General features: G+C 37.8%; 1 protein-coding gene across 1 annotated transcript in view; it reads right to left on the bottom strand.

Moving 5' to 3' along the window:
• The window catches only part of ca10a (carbonic anhydrase Xa), a 319,283-nt gene that overhangs the window by 296,241 nt on the left and 1,184 nt on the right, over positions 1–21,858 (bottom strand). The window lies entirely within an intron of this gene.

Genomic DNA, 21,858 nt, shown 5'->3' on the forward strand with positions numbered 1-21,858 from the left:
GTTTCAACTTTATGCAAATGCGGCGTGGGAAGCAGAGGTCCGACACATCTACCGGACTGAAAGGGGCTGTGTCATGTGACCACCTAGTGGCCCACTAGAGCTATTCAGACATATTCAGATGTGGCACCTTTCCATGTGAGAAAAAACGTCCCTGTGGACACATAGCTCTGGTGTCAGTGCTACACGTTTTGCATTGGCGTGATACCTTAGGCATGAAGTGCTGTGGTGATAAGAAATCTCTTTGTTGCACAATTTGCAAGCAACTATGCTTTTATCCAAGCTGCCATCGAGACATTTTATAAAAGAAACCTTTCTGCCCAACATACTCAATGCGATCTCGTCTTCCTTCCTGTTCACCAAAATTTCTTGTGTGCTGACATCACTCAGTGCATCCTGTGCATCTTCTTCGTGGCTGGCAAGCAGACTTTAGGTGCATTACCGCCATCGGAAGTGTGCATCAGTGTGACTGGTGCGACATAAATTAGTGAACAGAGAAAGATGCAATAAAATTTCTTTTTTTTAATGCGTTATTTTTTCTGTAATTAATTAATCGGAATTAACATGTTGAAGTCCCAGCCCTACAAAAATAAAAGGAGATCATTGGTGGTGACAAGTTTGCTTAATGAGTCTCTAATGTTTGCAGAGATAGAATTCTACCTTTTTACTGTTTAACAGAGAAAGCCGACTGACCAAACACTGTCTTTCTGAACTGAGGTACCAATTCACCTCTCCTAGATGTGCTCATCCTGCTTGCACTGCCTCTGCCTGGGTGGGGAAGACATCCTCTGAGAAGAGGGGATGCAAGATTCTGAATAATTTTAAATTCAGGCTGCATCACAGTGAAATATAAAATTGTCCAAGCTGAAAAAAATCTGTTTCTTTTAGAATATTGCAGTGAAAATGATGTTTTGTCTTTTGATCTAATAGTTATGACATATAACACCACCCTGGTCTGTAATAGTAATAAGGAACTGATGGACATGCTAAGGGCAGTGAAAACAGCAAGCAAAGAAAGGGGACTGTTGTTGAACATAAAAAAGACCAAAATCATGGTTGTTGACGACAGCTACAATGATGCAGATAGAATCTTTTCTCTGGATGGTGATGTAATAGAAGAGGTGGCAAGCTTTGAGTTCCTGGGTTCAGTCATAAACACAAAATGGAACTGCACCCAAGAGATCAAAAGAAGACTAGCAATGGCCCGAAGTGTCATGCAAAACATGACCAAGCTATGGAAAAGTAAACTTCCTTCATCCCTCAAGGTCAGACTACTGAGATCAACAGCCTTTGCAGTGGCATCATATGGCTCCGAATGCTGGACTATGAAGTCAGCAGATAAGAGATTGAATGCTTTTGAAATGTGGCGCTACCGCAGGATCCTGAGGATACCACGGACAGACAAGAGAGCAAATGCATCTATACTCAAGGAGCTAGGAGTTGAAAAAACACTCTAGGCTAACATCATCACAAGGAAACTCAGCTACTTTGGTCATGCTACCAGATATCACAGCCTTGAGAAAACAATCATTCAAGGGATGGTTAACGGAAAGAGAAAGAGAGGGAGACCTGCAGCGAGTTGGCTTGACGACATCAAAGAGATCACAGGAACTGGAATTGCAGAGACTACAAGAGCTGCTGCTGACCATAGACGATGGCGCTGTCTCATTCGAACCACACCGGCATTTCATTACGCTATGTGAATTTTGAGAGAGAGAGAGAGAGAGAGAGAGAGAGAGAGAGATCTAATACTTTTAGGATTTGTTTATACAGTAGGTACACAGATTTAAGTGTCGTTGCATTTACTTGTGACCAGGATGTAAAACAGTAAGAAAGATGGGGGGAAAGCAGAATGTGTACAAAGAACTTTGCAATCAATGGGGACAACTGTTGCCTGATGTTTTAAAAGTTATTCAAATGACGTTTAACATTGATGGTGACCCTACAAACTTGTTTTCTGAAAGACATATTTGAATTGACTACAATGCCTAGATATTTATAATGTTTCACAGGTTTGATGACTTTCCCATTAAATAAAAAGGTGAACTAAGTTATTGATTCTTGTTGTAAAATACATCCACAGGGTTTTGCCTGTATTAAATGTCAAGCAAGAATTTGTTAACCAATCTGACACCTAAGTCATTGCAGCTGTCAGTCTGACTGCAACTTCTTTAGATTCTTTAGATTGTGCGTGAGTAAAAATCACAGTAACATCAGCATACATCTGGACAGTAATATCTGAAAATAATTGAAGATCATTTATATGAATGCTAAATAAAATAGGTCCTAAAATAGACAGTTGAGGGACTCAGCTACTGTACAGCTAACAAGTGGAGAACACTGATCATCCACCCCTGTACACTGTTTTCTCTCATTTAAGTAGGATTCCATCCAGGTCAGGGTTTTGACAGATACATTAAATTTAGACAGCTTAGAAAGTAAAATATTATGATTAACCATGTCAAATGCCCTCTTGAAATCTGTAAACATGGCAACAACACCACCTTTATCAAGATAACATTAGATTTGTTCAACCAGAAAACAATTTGCTGTTTCTGTGGAATGATCGTTTTTTCACCAAACTGCAGTGGCTGTGAAGTAAATGCCCCATTGTTCAAGTGAGACGACAGAAGATCACAGACAATCTTTTCAGCAATTTTAGAAATTACTTGGATGATACTAATGGGTCTATCATTTGATGGAGTACTTCTGTCACCTGATAGAAAAACAAGAATCACTACTAAAGAAGAAGATGGAAAATGGGAGGCTGTTATTGATAGATTTATCCAAGTAGTCAAGTGATTACATAGTGCTGATTTTTAATTTTTGAAAAATGTTGCATCAATATTGAAAACATCCTCAGACTTCGACCCCTCCAAGCAATCAAGTGCTTTTAATACTGTTGATTCTAAAATATTGTCTAAAAGTAAAAACAGAAGTAAGACTAAAAACAGAACTCAGCATTTACAGGTTCAAGAATGCATGATCTTGTCCCAGAATTTTTGCCTAAGCACTGAACTAAATCCACAAAGAACCAGTTAAAGATTGCAGCTATTTGCTTCTTGCCTTCTGTAACTTTTGATTGTTCCTTTATTGCCCAGTTTTGAACCAATTTCCCCTCTTCTTTGCCTGTCCAAGTCAATATCTGTCTTTCTGGGTGTGATTTTAAACCTAATCTTTTATCATGACCACATATTTTAATCCATGAGTTAAATGGGCAGATTCTTTTTTTGAAAACTAGAAAGTAAAAGCTTAAGCGTTACACAATAGTAATTTCTCTGTCATTGTGGGGCAAAAAAGTAGTTAAAGTAGTTCAAAGGAACATACATGAGATAATCTCCCCTCATCTCTGCAACTCGTCTCAAACTGCAGAAATAGTTTGAGGAAATACACACATCATTAGCCAATCTTTGGTGGAAGGACAGAAAACTTGGAATACGTGAGCAAACGTTTACATTCCCTAGAGCAATGTATGTCAAAAGTTTACTTGCTAACTATTCATACCATCTGTCCTATCAAGGCATACTCTCACGATTGGCATTGCACAAAAAAATATAGCTTAAAGTGGCAAGTATATGTCTCCAACTTGCCTCTGGTACTACTTGCAGCATAGCAGAAATACTAATAATTCCTTGATCATTTATGTGAGCAAGCAAAAGAAAGACACATACTCAATCCCCTCATGTCAAATTTAGATAAGCATGATTTACTGCTGGAGAGAAACAAGTTTTAACAAGTATGGCAGCAAAATAGTAATATTACAGGAAGTCAATTGATGGTTGATCAAATTAGATTCTGATTAACTGAAAAACAACTAGAAATACATGACACATGTTTTTTTTTTTCAATAAATGCAGCTGAACTCATAATAAAGAAATAGATAGCAAAGGACATCAATCCAAATCAAAGATTCTGTTGGGTTTAAAGAAACAGCTTTTAAGTTGAATAAATTCTGACACTGCTTTTAACTGTTATAGAATCATTAAACCACAGTGGCAGAAAGGTCTTGAATTATTTGCACCATACATTGATGGAAAAAAGATTTACTGGACAGTAAGATAGCTGGAATTAATTCTTGCAGGTTTCAATGGCTGATTGGGGCAATATTTCTCAGTGAAGAAAATAATATTCATTCACAGAAAAGTAAGGAGACCCAACAGTTTCCATGTGGAGAAGTGGCTCAAGGAACACCTAGACTGGGCCTCAACACAACAAGCAGCCACGACCCTACAAAGACTGGAGAGTGCACTTCACAGTTCCTGAGCTTTAAAGGTTCCATAGTGTGAAAATCCATCTATATTGTCTTTTGTATGTTTTATAACATATTGGTTTTGATGGTATGCTCACAGGTCAGTGCACTGTGGAAACTGCAATGAAGGACATTCAGATAAGACGGAAACCTAAAGATTGATTTGGAATCAATTAAAAAGGGGACTGTGTGGATTATTGTATTTTCATGTTGCCTTTTATGCTTCAGTGCAACCTAAATTCAACCCAGTGTTCTTCCTGCTCTCTGGGCTCATATATGCTGCCTGGTGATACATCTGAATTCCCATTATAGCTGTTCTCGTTTACATATTTTCTGTTTCTGTTCTCAGACAATAGAGTGCATATGGAAGTGACTTAAATGCAGCAAATTAATGCTACATGATAACCAGCAGTCCTTCAAAAGACATTTTCAAGCTGTTATCTGACAATGTTTTCTGACAATCTCACTATACACATCAGTATAGTAACACTAGAACTGCCAAAGACTCAATTGCTGTTTTCAAATCCATGTAACTCTGTCAAAATAAAACCCCTACATCTCTCACTTGCTGACATTTCCTTAAATGGGGCAAATAATCTTCTCGTGAATTGCGGGGGCTTTTAGATAAGAAAAAAGACATGATGATTTATACATTGAACCACAGAGGTTCCCTCACGCTACATTCAATTGCCTAGCAATGCCAATTGTTTATACGTCTATTGAGAAGCACGTCCCTTTACCAAGAGCTAGAGCTACTACATTTGATAAATAGACTAGACAAATAGAGAGGCCAAGAGATCAGACTGAGCCAAAACACAAATAACTATTGCAGGCTTGATGTGATACATAGATTAAAACTGAACACAGTATTTATTGCCAATGCAATTTGCAACAAAACTGGTCCATCTATATTGCTATTGAGCCAGTACCAATGAGGCACAGCGGACCACTGAATGCTGAATAACCAGGGAGGTGACTCACTGTGTAGAGGAAGATAAAATTGTTGCTAAGCTGAGCAGAAAGTTGAAATGTAAAAACTTGGGCAGGCTCAGTGTGGAAAGTAGTGGAAGGGGGAGCCATTTAAGAAGACAAAGAACTGGAAAGAGAAATTGAAATGGATCAGATGTAATAGAGAGACGTTGATCTGGAAAGGCTGTGCAGCAACTTTGCAAGAGTCTTGACTACACGATGGGATGTAGGTAACACTGCCTCTTATGCTATTTGACCAATTCCATCTGTTGGTTTATGAACCAGCCTAAAACAAATGTAAGATAAATAAGAAGTGAAACAACAGGTTATTATCTTTATTAACTTGTTTTTAACTTTTACTTAATGTCCTTTTTTTATCAGTTATATTACATGTATCTTATTTTGTTGTTTCTTTGTTGTTTTTTATCAATTTTAAAATATCTGACCATTTCGATCTATAATTAGGTATTCATATTCTAAAACAATTTAAAATGTAATAAACCCAACAAATTGAATTTAAGATTGTAATTCATCAAGTGTAATTCAAGATTGTTTGTTTTTTAATTGATGATGTTTTGATTTTTGTTTCTTTATGCAGGTTAACCAGTAAATAATGATGGCTCTGTAACCTGAAATAACATTCAAATGAAGTTTGTGCTTAAGTGGCAAGTGTGTGTGTGTGTGTGTGTGTGTGTGTGTGTGTGTGTGTGTGTGTGTGTGTGTGTGTGTGTGTGTGTTTGTGTGTGTGTGTGTGTGTGTGTGTGTGTGTGTGTGTGTGTGTTCATGCACGTGTGCATGCGTGCATATGTGTGTGTGTGTGAGTGTGTTTAAGCAGCTTGTCATTTTTGGAATAGTTGCTGACACATCTCTTTACAAGCAACAGCAATCTACATTTATTTATGTCAGCAAAGACATGGCACTTGCAAAAACCCATCATCAAGTGTTCAGTCAGGCAGAAAATCAGCAATGTAGTGTTATCACATGATTACCAACCAAGCCCTAACTGCCAACCAATCTCTTGAGCCAAGAAACGTCATCTTAAATAGGATCTTAATCTGAAATCTGTGAAGAAGTGTGTAATAGTGAGAAGGCTACACCTCAAAGTGTGACGTAGTTTTATGTTAACATATATTTTACACTACTTATCCTCATTTCACGTTGTTGCAACAATCTGTGAATTTGAATTAGTTAAATTAAACATTTATATAAAAAAAATAGCTAAGTTGAGACCTTAAATGAGTTTTAAGTAATTTTTTGGCCACTAACAAAGGTTGACAGTGAAACCCCAAATGGATACAATAAGGGATTTGAAGTAATTTAAATTTGATTAGCAAATTCGGGGTTAGATTGAAATGTAGAAAAAGACTGGTCCTCACAAGAGTAGCAGAAGGGCAGCAGACACACTGATGCTGACCAGATAGCCATGCAAAAATGGATAAGGCAGACATTCAAGAAGAAACACTGCAGGTACCATGTGCTATTGTGGTTTGCAACATGAGCTACATCCACTCAACACATAGGAGGGAGTGATTGCAGGCATGCTTGGAAACATGGCTGCTTGCTCAGTGGAATATGGCTGGCTGGTGGAGACGTGTTGTTGTCACAGGAACACGAAGGCCCTCTACTCTGTGATTTCATCATCTCATTTAAATATCTGAGCTTCCCTGAGGCCACATTTTTCTCTGAAGGTAACATGTGATTATCTGCGCTGGTCACAGTTTCTCACAAAATGAGGTTCAGCAGGGGGAAGTGAAGTCGTGCTCTCTCTGTCCCTGGCAGAATTTAGGTGTTGATATTATTTTGCCTTGGAGCCAATACTTTGCTTGCACAGCTTGCTTCAAACATTTCAAGTAAGGCATGAGGTGGGGACTCCGCTACTGCCTCTGCAATTCCGGCGCTGCCTCTGCTGAAGAATTCAGTATCAAATTTTATAAACCTCAGCACTCCCATCAAACACGTTCTGCAAGCTGAAATTCCATTTCAGCATCAGTCCCAGAGGCCAAAAAAGAAATGCAAGGATTGGCTAAGAGAGGAAGGAGAAGAAGGATGAGTTTAACAAGTGAAAACATTCTGTCTTGTATAGAATACCAGCTCCCCAACAGGTTGGCGGTTTGGAAGACAGAAAGGTACCCAAGTGACATGCAAAAATATCTCAAAAGCCTGTTTTTTTTGGTTGGGTCGGGGGGGACAGGAAAAACGATCAGGAAAACTGCATTGTGTTTTAGAGCTGTATCAAAAAATAACAACAGGTACAGTCATTGTTTACCGAGAGTATTTACAATGGGAAAAGATATATTCAAAATCAGTTTCACTGCTTTCAAAGCTTTTGAAAATCTGCCAGTGAGTTTGATTTACACCAAAGGTTGTCTGTAAAATACAAATAATGCTATATTCTAGTTTGATTAGCATTTTCTTCTATTTTCAGCTGCAGCTTGAAACTATCCTCAAGCTCCTAAGCCGAAGTTTTTGTTCGTGTTTTCCACCCAATAAAAACAGATCTCAGTCCTAGCGCCAGACAGTCTTCTCAATAATAACAGTAAAGGTCTATCTATCTATCTATCTATCTATCTATCTATCTATCTATCTATCTATCTATCTATCTATCTATCTATCTATCTATCTATCTATCTATCTATCTATCTTCAGTGAAGGCCTTTCTAAAAACTATGGTCAGCTGCACAATAAACAACTCTCTAATCCAGACATAGTATAGTAAGATGTGTCACACTGCTGCTACTACTACACACACATCTAATTTAATTAGGTAATAATTTAGAATCACCATTTAATCTCCCATGTATGTCTTTGGACTGTGGGAGGAAAACCAAGCATCCAGTGAAACCTCATGTGGGCACAGGGAGAACATGCAAGTTCCACCTCAAGAGAACTAAATGAGCAGCAGAGTAGAACCCAAAACCTTCTTGCTCCACTGTACCACCCCTCAAACATGTCCATCATTTGGCATATAGACACAGTCTACTACACAAAACAACAACAACAACAGAAATTAAAATGCACTGGTTCAGGTTTTTCTTTTTTAAGTGAAATCCCCTTGACCCCATCTTTTTTTTTTCCACAGAAGCATTAAATAAGACAAGGGAAAAGAAAGCAGGAGAAGCAGTCCTTTTCTACTAAGCTGTCACGGTATGGGAATGGGAGGATTTCCACTGAGAATAAGCTAAAGACTGAAAATTTGAAAAAAAAAATGCATTACTGCATCCGAATAGACAGCCAACAACAGACAAAACTGTTTACCTGGCACATAATGTTAAATCCTGTTACGATGTTGCCTTTTGAGCACCTCCAGGTGGAGAAAGCAAACAAATGCTGCAGGATAAAAGACACTGTAACAGTTCCGCTGAATTTTGCTTTACAGTACTATGACAACAGATTCCTGCTCTGGCCTTTTACTATTAAAAAACTAAACTATGTAAAAGCACACAATACAAGTGTTTATAGATCCCACCACAACTGGAGCCCAACAAAAATCAGCAGTTCAACTTTTTTGTTTCTTTGGAATATCTGAAACAGCCAGAGTCTTCTGTGTATCTGATTTTTGTGGTTATTAGAGCAAATAAATAAATAAAATAAAGCCTAAAGGCAGCCTGATTACTTATTTAATGGTGATATAATGGCAGTTTACTCAATATTTGTGGCCATTAAAGATATATCTGCCCAAACGATATATCAGAAAACTGAGGCTTAAGTAGTCAAGAGGCTGAAACTAGAAGTCATGCCATTCAATTCCAGCCCTGCTTAGCTGCCAGTTCCCTCCTTCCCTATATGTGTGTGTGGATTTGTGTGAATAACTTCCATTGGATAATTAGCTGATTGAGGACACCTGCAGCAGGGAGTGGCTCACCTGATTCCAATCTACATCTGTCATAAAAGAAGGGCTTGGTTCAGCACTTGACGTGGGACCATTGCACTATACGAAGATTATCCCTAACCCACCTGGATCATCGTTACCCACTCTCCATTTGTCCTGCAACCTGAAGACCCATGTTCCAGTATCCCTCAAGCCATACTGCTCACCTCCTCTGCCCACAACCCTTTCGACCACTTTCCCGTGCTTTGACTGCCAGCTCAGCAGATAATATTGCAGCATGCTGTAGTCAACCTTTACTAGTTTGCATTATTCTCTTGGACACTTCTTTCGTGGTGTTGGATTTGTGTGCTTTAACTCGTGTTCATTAGTAAGACAAAATGCTTGTTTCTTTTGGTGATGTAGTTTTCTGTGCTGTCTGCATTGTATGGTATTGATAGCCAGGCTTGTACCCATTCTGACCCGTGATTTGGCTTCCTATGTATCGCGCTGTGCGTGGATTTGTTACTGTGATTGACTTTGGTGTAAACATTTAAAATGCGATCTGCTTGTAGAAACATTCTGCTAATAGGAAACAGCATAGTCAATAAAAATCACTCGGTTTCAACTTGGGTAAATCTGTGCAGAACGGTCTTTTCACTGTTTCCTAACAAATGTTTGGTCGCACACCTGTCAGAGCTGCTACACAGCAGTTGCCTGGCAGTATCTACAATAGCCAGCATGTGAGGCATTTAGGGATCATCAATAAAATCAAGTATTTACTGAGAAGCAGATATTCAGCAAGTGTTTAGCCTGAGCCTAGTTTATGACCGGGACTAATTCAGACAAATGGCAATAGCTATTGGCCTGTAGTTCTTAGAAGGATGTGGATCAATTTTTTTTTTTTCAAAAGAACCTTAATAATATGGACCAGACTTGGACCATTGGCCTCAAGTACAATTTTCAGAAAGGCTGTCAACAAAATATCAACCAGGTTTGATGCAGGCTTCATAGTTCCCATAAAATCAGTTACGTTTTTCAGTGTATTTGGTGAAAAAGAGTTAAGAATGAAAGGCCAACTTGGACAGACTAAAATGGGAGTGGAAGAGGGGATTACACTGGGCCTAACATCTCTAATTTTGTCCACAAAAATTGAAAGAAAGCTTTAACAGTTCATGTTTGAAAAGATAGGAACATCAGGAGGTGCCGGGTTGACAATGTTGCAAATTGGATCAAACAGGACCTTTGGTTTGCATTTACTGGAGTTTAGCGAAGTATATTTCCTGTGTATCCCTAACCATGTTACTGAACTCAGTTATAAAGTCTCTGTAATAAAGACAATGAACTTGGAGATTGGTTGATTTCCATTGTCATTCTGCTGACATTTAAGTTGGTATGAAATCATTTAGCCAGAGGAATGAGTTTCCAGAGGCAAGGTGTCTTGTTTTCTTAGGAGCCATGTATTCCAAAATATCAAGCAATGTGAAATGAAGGAGGTGACCAGATTATCAACATCAGTGTGTGCTGAAACTGTACTTGGAACAAAAACTGGTAAAACTTCTCAACCGAGAGTCATTTTAGGATGCGTGAGGACCTTACATGTCAGTAACATAGAGGTCTTCAGATGTAACAGAGTCAATATTTAAACGAAGCATAAAAACCAGGTCCAAAGTATGACCCCTAACATTTGTGGGAACAGACACGTGGAATAAAATTAAGAGTCAGTGATGTTAATAAAATCAGCAGTGAAGATGAAGGACTCATCCTCATCATGGATATTAAAAGCACTGACCATGAGAACTTTCTCCAGCTTTTTAATAGAGGACAGAAATTCACTAAAATCAATCAGAAAGGATCCACTTTAACCTGGGGGTCAATAAATTAAAATGCAATACAAGAAATTAAGAGGCCAACCTTGGTAACTCCAATGAGAGAAAAGTCTCAGTGCCCACAATATGATTTGAAAAGCAGTTCTTAAAAACCGCCGCAGCCCAAGGACCTATAAGTGCTGATGAATGTATAGCCATGCGGGCTTAGTTCTACTATTGGACTATATTCCATGTCCCTCTGCCAAGTCTCAGTCAAAAGCAAAAAAAAAAAAAAAAATCAAGCTCTTGGAAGAAATTAAGCGATTTAATTTAAATGTATTATTATTGAGTAACATAGAGTAGCTCCACTGTAAGTAGCAGTGATGGTCTGAGCCAAGGGGCACAGGTATCTGCTTCACACAGTGGAGAATCCCACCTGAGAGGGGTACCTATTTTGTAATGACTATCTGGATTGTGAAATAAACAGGTGAGGGTCTTACTGCTAGGGTAAGACAGGCTTAGGTGGAGGCTGAGGCCTGAATTGCTACCAGGGGCGTAGCAGAAGGGGTATGTGGTGTAAACAGTCAGTCACATGGAGCAGACTGTATGGCATGCTGCATGATAGCCGGTAGCACTGAGCGTCCCAGTCACAGATTGAAGTTGTCAATAAAACCAAAATTCAAAGTGGAACAGGTGGACTAAAGCCAAATATTGAGACTGAGGAGTCTACTACAACATTTTGCACTGCAGCAATGGTAGGAGACCACTGATAAAAACGGATTTCCCACTTTGGGGTTGAGCAGGTGGGCTACTGACAGGTAGATGGATCCAACATGGCTGTGTCCTGAAGAACTACAATGTGCGAGGTTCTTCCACTGCTCAGCCACCATGAAGCCACGGACAGTTGAGGAAGAGTGATCATGAAGTCAGACAGCAGTGAGTTCTTTCTCTACGGTTCATCCGACACTTGTCTGATGTCCTCTTTAAGGTCACCAATCTTGTTCTTTGCATCCTTTAGCAATTCATAGTCTTCACAGGTCATGGAAGACATTATTGTCATGTTAGCCAAGCCACCCAGCTAAAGCTAACCTTGTTGCACACAAGTCAGAGCAGCAGATAAAACCAGTAGGGCTGAAACAGCAGGTAAAGTGCCAACTGGAACTGTGGCAGAATAGCAGCATGAGGAAAAAAAAATGCTGAAATGGCATTCCCGGAGCTCAGAACAGATCTTGAAAAACAACTTAAAATATAGTCAGGAGATTAAAAGCCTTTATCCAGACAAAGATTGAGTTTAGAAACTAGAACAGATTAAATAACATCCAAGTCACTGACTTATTGTTTTAAAGCTGTTATTTACTTTCTAATTTACAGTTTTGATTAAGCGCAAGTAAAAATGTAAATTTTCGCCAATGTCATGCCCAGTGATGTGGACAAATAGATTTGTTGTATTTAGAGTCTATTGTCTCTCCCAAGTATCTCCGGTCCATAGAAACAAAAGTAGTTAATTTGGCTTTCTCATGGCCTTTTTTTTTAAGTGGAGCTCTTTCTGACTGAATTTATGAATGTTTCTTTCAGTGGAGATTTACAAAAAATAGCCATGGCCTGAGCAGATAATTTGCCTCTTATGTTGACAATAACCTCAATTTCTTCTTTCACTTCAAAGCTTACATTCTCGCTCTCACCCTGACTACAGACTCCAGTTGTGACTGTGATGTACTCCATAGGAAAAGACATATTAGACCCTGATCTGTGGCAGCATAAAGAGACCTTTCCTGACCCCAATAATTTTAAATAGAATTGGTTGAGTCTTGGAGACCTCAATTGCCAAATTCCAGGGTTCCAAGTACCAGAAGCTTCCAAGATCTGTTCCTGTCCTTTTTCTTTTTTCTTAAAAAAAAAAAAAAAAAGAAATTAAGTTGCAAATTTGTTTTCCAAGTTTTGGAATATGCAAAACTAAAACAAAAATATTCTAAGTTGAAGTAGACCATAAATTTGAGCTACAATTCTCTCAGTGAAAACTTCTTTCTGCAATTTATACCTTCTTACTATATCCATATGGTATATTCTGGAAAACACATTTAGAGTGAAATAAGCAGTCAGCACCATGTCCAAGCATTTCCTTTGTCAAACTTCAGTATACCCATCAAAGTCTCAAAAACACAAATTCAGACTTCTCGTGTTTCCTAAATAATACACCCAAGAAAACAATCCTGTCAACTTGCAGGGTGAAGCTTTCCATATCATTATCCTTCTTCAGAATCAGTTTCTGGTTCAAATATGTGTGACTAAATGACTTCAGTAATACAAATTGCAATTGTGTAGCACATAGCAGTTTTGCAATATTTGGGCAAAGTTTTAGGTGAGCTTATGTGCTCAATCTGCAACAAGTGGCGGAGGCCTGGGTGGAAAAAGAGGCAGAGACTTGCTAGAGGAAGGAACAATGTAGAATTACATCTGAGACATTTTAAGGCAGGAATTTTCTTTAGAACTTAAAAATGCAAATCTTTTGTTCGTAGAGATGTTTCTTGAGGTTTGATGAAAGACAATCCACAAGACATGTAGAGGGGTCAAGTGTTTATGGCCTTATTATACGTTCAACCACACTGGACACTTGTCCTCAACGAACTGAGCTGCAGTAACATACCTGATGCTGTCAGCTGGCCACAAGTTACCACTGATAATCTTTCATGTCATCATTAAACATATGTGATCCATATCGTTGTTTGTTTGTTCCATTCCTGGTATGTTTGTTAACATCCAGTCACCTTTGCCAACTATGATGAACTCAACTCAGAAATCATGTCATGACTGGGTAACACAGTCTACTACAATTTTTTTTACAGCCAGAGCCTTTCTTCCTAAAGTCACAATGCTACAGTTATACCTAACTGATATTCTGTAGTCATTTAGAAATGTAAAAGCAAATGTAGAAATACTCTTAAACCTTCTAAAATCCCAAGATGAAAAGGAAAACATGTTCAGACCAAATTACTTTTGACCCTTGAGTCTTCTGTGTCATAATAGCAAAAAAAAACAAAAAACAATGTTTTTCCTCAAAACTGAAAAATAACTGCTGGAAAACAACAGCACTACTTGAAATTAAGAGCCAGTCATGACGATATCTATATTTATGGTTAATCCTGCAGAAATCCGCTTTTTTAAAATACCTGTAAGCAGGTGTGGGGGGTGTTTGGGTGTAATTATTCTTCAAGACAAGTCTGTCATTGCCACATTAAGCAGCTGTGTCTCACATGGGACCTTTCCTTTAATGAAATTATGGTAAATGGCAAGAATTCAACTGCCACACAACAAACTGGAGCTTGAATTTGCAGGCCATCTACCATGTGTAATTCCCACTATGTACAGTTTGCACTGAGAGCAGCAAGAATGGGGCTAATTAGGGCCCAACACTATATTTCATGGCCCCAGGGCCCACAGCAGATTAATTCAGTTCTGCATGAGTGATAAGGCTTTCTCTGCGACAGTTATCTCTAGACTGTATTTCAGGATCATCTAAAACAGTTAGCGGAGTATAAACCTAAAGTCCTGCAGCTTGTATTTAGTGGTCTTTGCTTATGTTTCTGTGAATCATCATGAACCATACCATCAGGTCAGCCAGTCGAAATGAACACCAACAAAACATACATTACAAAGGCTGAGCAGTGCTATATGAAGCTTGTAACATCAAAGCACCACTGGCAAATAGCCACAGAACCATGGTTTACAATTAGTAAGCCATAATGAAATGACACCATAGTGATTTTTCCCCCCACAATCTCAGGCCTTAAGCCTTGTTAAAACAAGGACTTAGCAAACATACAACACCCCAGTGCTCCCACTAACCAAAGGGTGCAGGCTACTCATTCAAAGATGATTGTTTCGTCGATTAATCACAAACAACTTGGAGACCATGAAATAACAGACACTATCTTTACGCAACTCATTTGAGAGAAATGAAGGGAAGACAAAATAAAAGAAGCTGATAAACCAAAAGTATGAGGCTAAAACTCCAGATGACAATGACTCCACATTAACATTTGTCTGGGAGGGTCCACTCGTGGAGATTTTTAATTTACAGCCAGGCTAAATTGTTACAAGAAAAGGCAGAGTTGAAAGAATCTCCAGACCTCAAGCCCAAACCATCTGACCGGGTCACACAGGGAATCACAAGAATACAACAGAGGGTGAGTTTTGTTTGTGGCACTGCAAACAATGAAAAATTCAACATTTCTGTCTCACAAAATACCACAATACTGGAGAGCCAAAAAGTAAGAGTTCTTCAAGTGCAAAATGTACAATTACCATCACACTCCCACAGCTTCCTGTCAGTTCTGTTGTCCGTTTAGCACTTTTGCTCATTGTTTTAGATTTGTGGCATATAACCCTAATGCTTAACTGCCTTCGCTCCCAGCATCAAACAGTGAATGGTGAGAGTTAAGAAGTAGCTGAAAACAGATGTTTTCTGAAAAGCTAGTGGAGACCCCAAAAACAAAGCTAAAAGGAGAATGAATGTTTGACTTGCACTTCACAAATAAGCAAACATTTAATATGATAAAGTATGTTCTTAATTTTATTTTTTTCATGGCTTGCTTGAACCACCCTGGCTTTGGTCAGTTGTTAAATGTTTCAAGGAAGCCTCTACACTTATCTGTGTATCTTTAGAACAGATATTTTCAAACTGTGACCTGAAAGAGAGAGTATTTAGTGACTAAGGAAACAATTCAGGTCCTTAGATCATATTGTGGACAATTGCCGTCATTTATGTCAAAAATTCAAATCAAACTGGGCAAATTGGAGATGTAATTCCGTGGAATCCGAATGTGCAAGCATGGTACAAATATTTTAAGATTTGGTGTAACTTAGCATTTACAGTTTACAGCTACAGAGTTTAGTTTTAAATGTTTATTCAGAGCAAATGACCATAACCCTGCATAGAAATCATAGAAAAAAAATTTACTCCTTATGATGTCAGAACTTGCCTAAGAATCATCATGTTTTTGAGCTTTCTTCAGTGCCAAAATCATCTAGTGACGGTTGTGTGTACATCCATGGATACAATGCAAACAGGAGCTGCTAACTCAGCATACATTCAGTGTTGACACTATAAACAAATCCATGTAACAAAAATAAAATTTAAACAAAGACAGAAAAAAAAGACAAAAATAGGGCTCAAGTTGTGGTTAACAATGTAACTAGGTGGAACAATTACAACATTATGTTTCCTATTTACTTGCCCCAGAAACACCATCTTATTACACTGTAAAAAAAAAACTAAACAAAGAAAAAAATTATTTTTATGGTACAGTTCCAGCAGCAGTGGTAGCCAGAATGCTGCCATAAAATTACGGTAAAACATTTTCTTCATTTACCATAAAGAAATGCATTGACACTGTTGATTTCACAGTTTTTAAAAAAATGTGCTTAATTCCATATTTTACTGTTTAAAAAGTTTTAACCTTTAAAATCGTGAAAATTTACATGAAAATACCATATAAGATAAAGTTTGTGTAACCTATTATAAATATGACAACATTTTTTTTCCATTATCAGCACAACAGTTTGTGTATTTAACGTTAAATAGATGTATTTGTAGCTATGATATGGTTATAGTTGTCTTAAATATTAAAGCATATGTTTGTTATTAACATAAAAGTACATAAATTTGAATGGTACAAACTGTAATTTCTATATAAAATAAATCAGCATAACAATATGTACATCTAACTGTAAAAAAATTTTGCATTTATTTCTCTTCTGAGAAATAAATGCAAAAATTGCTGATTTGCAATTTCTTTTTAAATAACTGTGAAAGAGTAGAGAAATCTATTTTTTCAAGATATTTTTTTAATTAGAATTTTCTCCTGATTACCTTATTTATGGTGATTTGATGTTAAATAAACTGTATCAAACTATTTTAGAGTTTACAAATTTTTACTGTCATGGTTTGACAGTTTTTCACTGTAAAATTTACAACCATTTTTTATAGTGTATACAAGACATAAAACATACTTCATTATTTCTGTATTGGTGATGGGGGAGGGGTAGGAGGTGGGGTTGTTTTAATTTTGTTTAAATGTGCTGCATGTGAACATCATGTGGTTGTTTGGAACTGATTCACTGAGATGAAACTGAAAATGTGTGTCTCGCTAAGAAATCAGGGAACCACTATCTGTTTTTCACTTTTTTCCACAATTGTTCATCTGATTCACTTAACAGTTGACTAGTGTTTGAAGCATGTGAGTACTGACAGTTCAAAGTTGTGTGAATGAGCAGTCAATTACAACAACAGTGTGTTGCAAAAGATGGCTGCACCCAAATACAAACACATTACAGTACTGTGAAATGTTGCTTTTCGCTTATCTCAATCGGGGTCAGAGCGCAGGGTCAGCCATAGTCCAGCGCCACCTCTAATCACCTAAAGTGTGGCAGTGTTTTAGATGGAGACAATGTGGTGTTCTGTAAGCATTTCAGACTGGAAATGGCTGATCACGCCAGTACAACTGCAGCAAGAGCACTCTGACAGGACCGTACTGTCTGTTTACTGCTTGTCCCCAGCCAATTACAGTACAGGCTGTTGGGATTATCAACACGCAGAACATGCTCTGTTAGTAGCATCACTTTCTCCATCACCCCCATGTACAAAGTAATTTCTGCACCACTACTGTTATGGTCACATATTATTCCTCCACCAAGGAGATGGAGCCTTGGCAGAGTTATGTGACAGTTGACTTTGGTTTGTCTGTCTGTCTGTTTGTCTGTATGCTAGCAACATTACTCAAAACGGACAAACACATTTGAATGAGATTTTCAGGGAAGGTCAGAAATGATTAGATTTTAGCAGAGTTCCTGAGACCTACAGTGATTAATTTTATCTACTTATCTCTCAGGCATCTCAGAAAAAAGATCCATTTGTGATATTGATATTACATGTAATATATAACATTACAGTTACATGAAAATTAGAAATAATAATAGTAAAACAAGTTTTTAATATTAATCAACTAATAAAAAATAATCTTTTGAATAATTGATATATTAGTTAATACATGATTTGATTAATAAAATAAAGTAAAATAAACGACAGCTGTTGGATTAATTGATAAAAGACATAATGTTAGTTGCAGCCCTAGAATGCATCATACTCGAAGCCATGCAGAGATAGTTAGTATTAACCCAGTTAACAACTGCAGGTTCTACCTGTTGAGACATCAGCTAATTTGAGTTTAACCCAAAGCAGTCAGTGTCGAGTGTATAGTTGTTAGCATGAGTGGTTGGTTGTTGATACTGAGAAATACTGGAGGCCAAGCTATTGCACTGTTTTAAAAGAGCACTGCACTTACAATAACAGGTGGATGGAAACCCCCAGATTCTGACTTTGAAAATTCTTCCTTTAGAATCCTGACCGCAGTTCCTTCTTTTCAGAACATCACCTCAGGGTGCCATCACAGTTGCCACAGAGTCAGTCTCCTGTTCAATGTTGTCACAGCAATACCAAGCCTTGCTTCCTGATTACATCACAAATTAAAGTCCTGGTACTGAGGAGACTTTCATGTCCACAATCCAGAGTCAACTGTGCAAGATAATAGGTTGTCTTTGAAGTCTGGTTGAGCAGCATTACAGCTCTTGTACATATGGTACAGCTGGCTGTACCAGTTTCATCCTATGAAATATTTGTTGAAAAAAAAATAAATTCAAAAAACCTGTCACTGAAAGGTAATTGCTGACAGTTGTTCCAGTCCTAAACATCATCAAAGAGAAAATTTCACTCTCAAATGTGACTCACACAAACAGAGATGACACAGGCCTAAAGGTTAGCAAACATGCAAGCGTTAAACTGAGCAGCAGCATGTTTACATATCCGCGTGATGAAGCCCAAGATAAAACAAGCACCAAAAATGTCCTTGCTCAAATGGATCACAAAGCAATCCCCATTCAAGTTTCATTTACACGCTTCTTATTGAGCTTTTAACTATCAAATGCTCAAGTCCTGGAAAATGCTCAGAATGATTCAAGGTATGAACACTTACACTTCTATGCAAAACCTACACTGAGTTACCACAAATCTGGTCAGAATAATTGTGTCACAGAAATATTTTGTATTTTAGAGGAAACTTCAGACATAGCCAAACTTTTAGTCTTCGGCACAACTCAAGCTTCAGGAACACGGTTCCCATAATGCAACTTGAGCATATTTTATTCTTCGTATCTATTGCATCTTTCATTAAATCTCAAATAGTTGAAAGTCTGAAGCTCAGTCTGCCTTCATGCTATCAGAAGGGTTGTTCTCCAGTCTTGAAAAAGCTCCTCCAGAATCACAGGAGACATTATGCAAGGGTTTCACCTGTGCAGTATTCCCTCCGATGACAACACAAATATCCATCATGCAGTTTACTACATATGTAGAAAACTTGACAGTTATTGGGAAAACAGCCTATTTAATCAAGGTTAAATTCCAAAATTCTGAACTAATTCTAAATAGGTGAAAAAATACAGTGTTCTACTATAATAAATCACTGGTGCTGGTAAAATAAAATAAAATAAAACACAAAAGCAGATGTTCTTCAAGGACATGCCCAGTGGCCAAGTAGAGATGAAGAAAGTAATGACTGTTGTTTGAATAATTAATGGAAATCCTTGGTATTGCTTGTCAGTTCAAAGGGAATCTGAGACACTGATTTTGAATATAAACATCCTTTATTAATGCATATAATAATACATATTTCAAAAGATATTTGATTTCCATTGGAATGGAATCTAGGTCTGGAAGGGTTGATGTGATACACAACTGAAATGTATTATGCAACTACTGCAGTAAATCTAGGTTAGAAGTAATTTCTAGTTAACTATTTCATGCATGAATTGTTTAAAAAAAATAGATTTTTTTCAAGTTTCTTTTCAAGTCAAATAAAACATAAAACACGTACAACTGAATAATTTTCTGTTAACTGTTGTGGCCATCACGATTCACCTGTTTGAAATTCACGTTAAGGAAAAATACTACAGGTGAACAGGGTCAAAGACTTAACAGATATTCTCAGGAATTTTCCCTGGTTGATTACTCAAATTAGGACACTTACTTTTTGTTACATGTTTTCTGAAATTGTATATACCTTAAAATCATTCTAAAGTCGGATTAAGTTCACCACTCTGTTCTATCTGATCTGATCCATCTCCACAAATCAGGACATTAACTGCTTTCACAGTGGCCAAGGCCATGCTAGGGGCTAGCAGTTAAGCTAGGCGGCAGCCATACATAACCCTGAAACTGAGTCTGGAGAGCATTAACCAATAATACTTTAAGATGTGAGCTTTAGTGGACAATAAAAGTGATAGAATAGAAAAAAGATTAACAAAAAAGAAGAACGGCAGATGTAACTCCAGGAGACATAATTTTGATATCAATCAACCTGATCTCAATAAACAGGAGAGCATCGTAGAGTCAAGTGACACTCAAATGCCAGGAATCCTATTTTTACTGTATATGTTCAATTACAGTAGCCCTTATTAATGAAAAAGACTAGTTAGGAATGACTAGTTCCTGCTATTATATTCTTTTAATATGTAACCTTAAAAGTATATACAGTACTTTTCAAAAGTTTGGGGTCACTTAGAAATGTCCTTATTTTTGAAAGAAATTAATCAGAAATACAGTCTAGACATTGTTAATGTGGTAAATGACTATTCTAGCTGGAAATGGCTGATTTTTAATGGAATATCTACATAGGGGTACAGCAACCATCACTCCTGTGTTCTAATGGTACATTGTGTTAGCTAATCATGTTAAAACCCTAACTGATGATTAGAAAACCCTTGAGCAATTATGTTAGCACATGAATAAAAGTGCAAGTTTTCATGGAAAACATGAAATTGCCTGGGTGACCCCGAACTTTTCAGCAGTAGCGTATGTATAAATTCAATATAGGAATCCTTATTAATTAACAAACCTAGCCATCAATGACAGATCCCCTGCTATCACATGCTGCTAATAAATAACTTTTATTGTATATCGGCTATCGGCCTTTCCTGATCACCAATAATTCATATCTACATTGGCCCAAAACAAACAAACAAACATATTGGTAGATCCCTACATTGGATGAAGGCAGTCACTTTGTTGAGATATTAGAGCCTAATGTTTTTACAGAGATGAGAAATAAAATGTTCTATAAATCAGGCTGTGAATTATATATGAACAAAGCCTTGTGTCAGTAAACTTCAGGATATAGAAGGAAATGTAAATTCGGCATATTCACCACTTTAGAGGTGACCGGGTTGGGCTGTGATAGAAAGCGCCTGGAACTACCACCTTTCCTACTAGGACTTGATGGCAGTATATCTTTTGGCAAATACATTCAAGTTTATTGTATAATACTGAAAAAGAATACAATCATGTCTCAAGGAGCTGGCCTCAATTAAAGCTATTTAAAGACAGAGCATTCACAGCCAGAGGGCGGGGCTAGGCCACTGACGTGGGATGACTGTCAAATAAATTCCTTCTTCTCGCCGACAATCTGCAGGCCGAGATAGAAAGAATCAAGGAGAGCATCGTGCGTAATGCCTAAATACAGTGGATTACGCAGAGGTTTTCACAGCGAATTTCCAGATTTACATCACTATGAAGAACAGATTAGAAATACTGAGTAGTGACGAAATGTCTGTCTCAAAATTGTGTTTCCTATTGTCAACACACAGGTGTAGCTGCAACATTTCAGGTGCGTTAGTATGTGAATAGCAGGATCAGTTCTGAAGTAGTGTCACATATTACAATGGAAGTAAGCGAAACTGTGATTTTTCTTTCACGTTTCAAAAAGAAAAAAGAAAAAGACAACGGGTCTCTGTTTTAACTTAAACGGTGCCTTTAACACACCAGTCGTGCAAAGTAGAAAACAGCAAGGTGAAGTCCTGTGTCCGCTGAAACAGAGTGAAGTGAGGCAACGCTCTGCTCGCCCATGAGCACTGATGGTTCGGTCGCATCTGGCCGAGCATTCGCACAGAACACACCACGACCTACAGCGCCGCATCCGCTCCTT

Source organism: Amphiprion ocellaris, chromosome 18 (assembly GCF_022539595.1).
Source record: "Amphiprion ocellaris isolate individual 3 ecotype Okinawa chromosome 18, ASM2253959v1, whole genome shotgun sequence".
Lineage (NCBI taxonomy): Eukaryota > Metazoa > Chordata > Actinopteri > Pomacentridae > Amphiprion > Amphiprion ocellaris.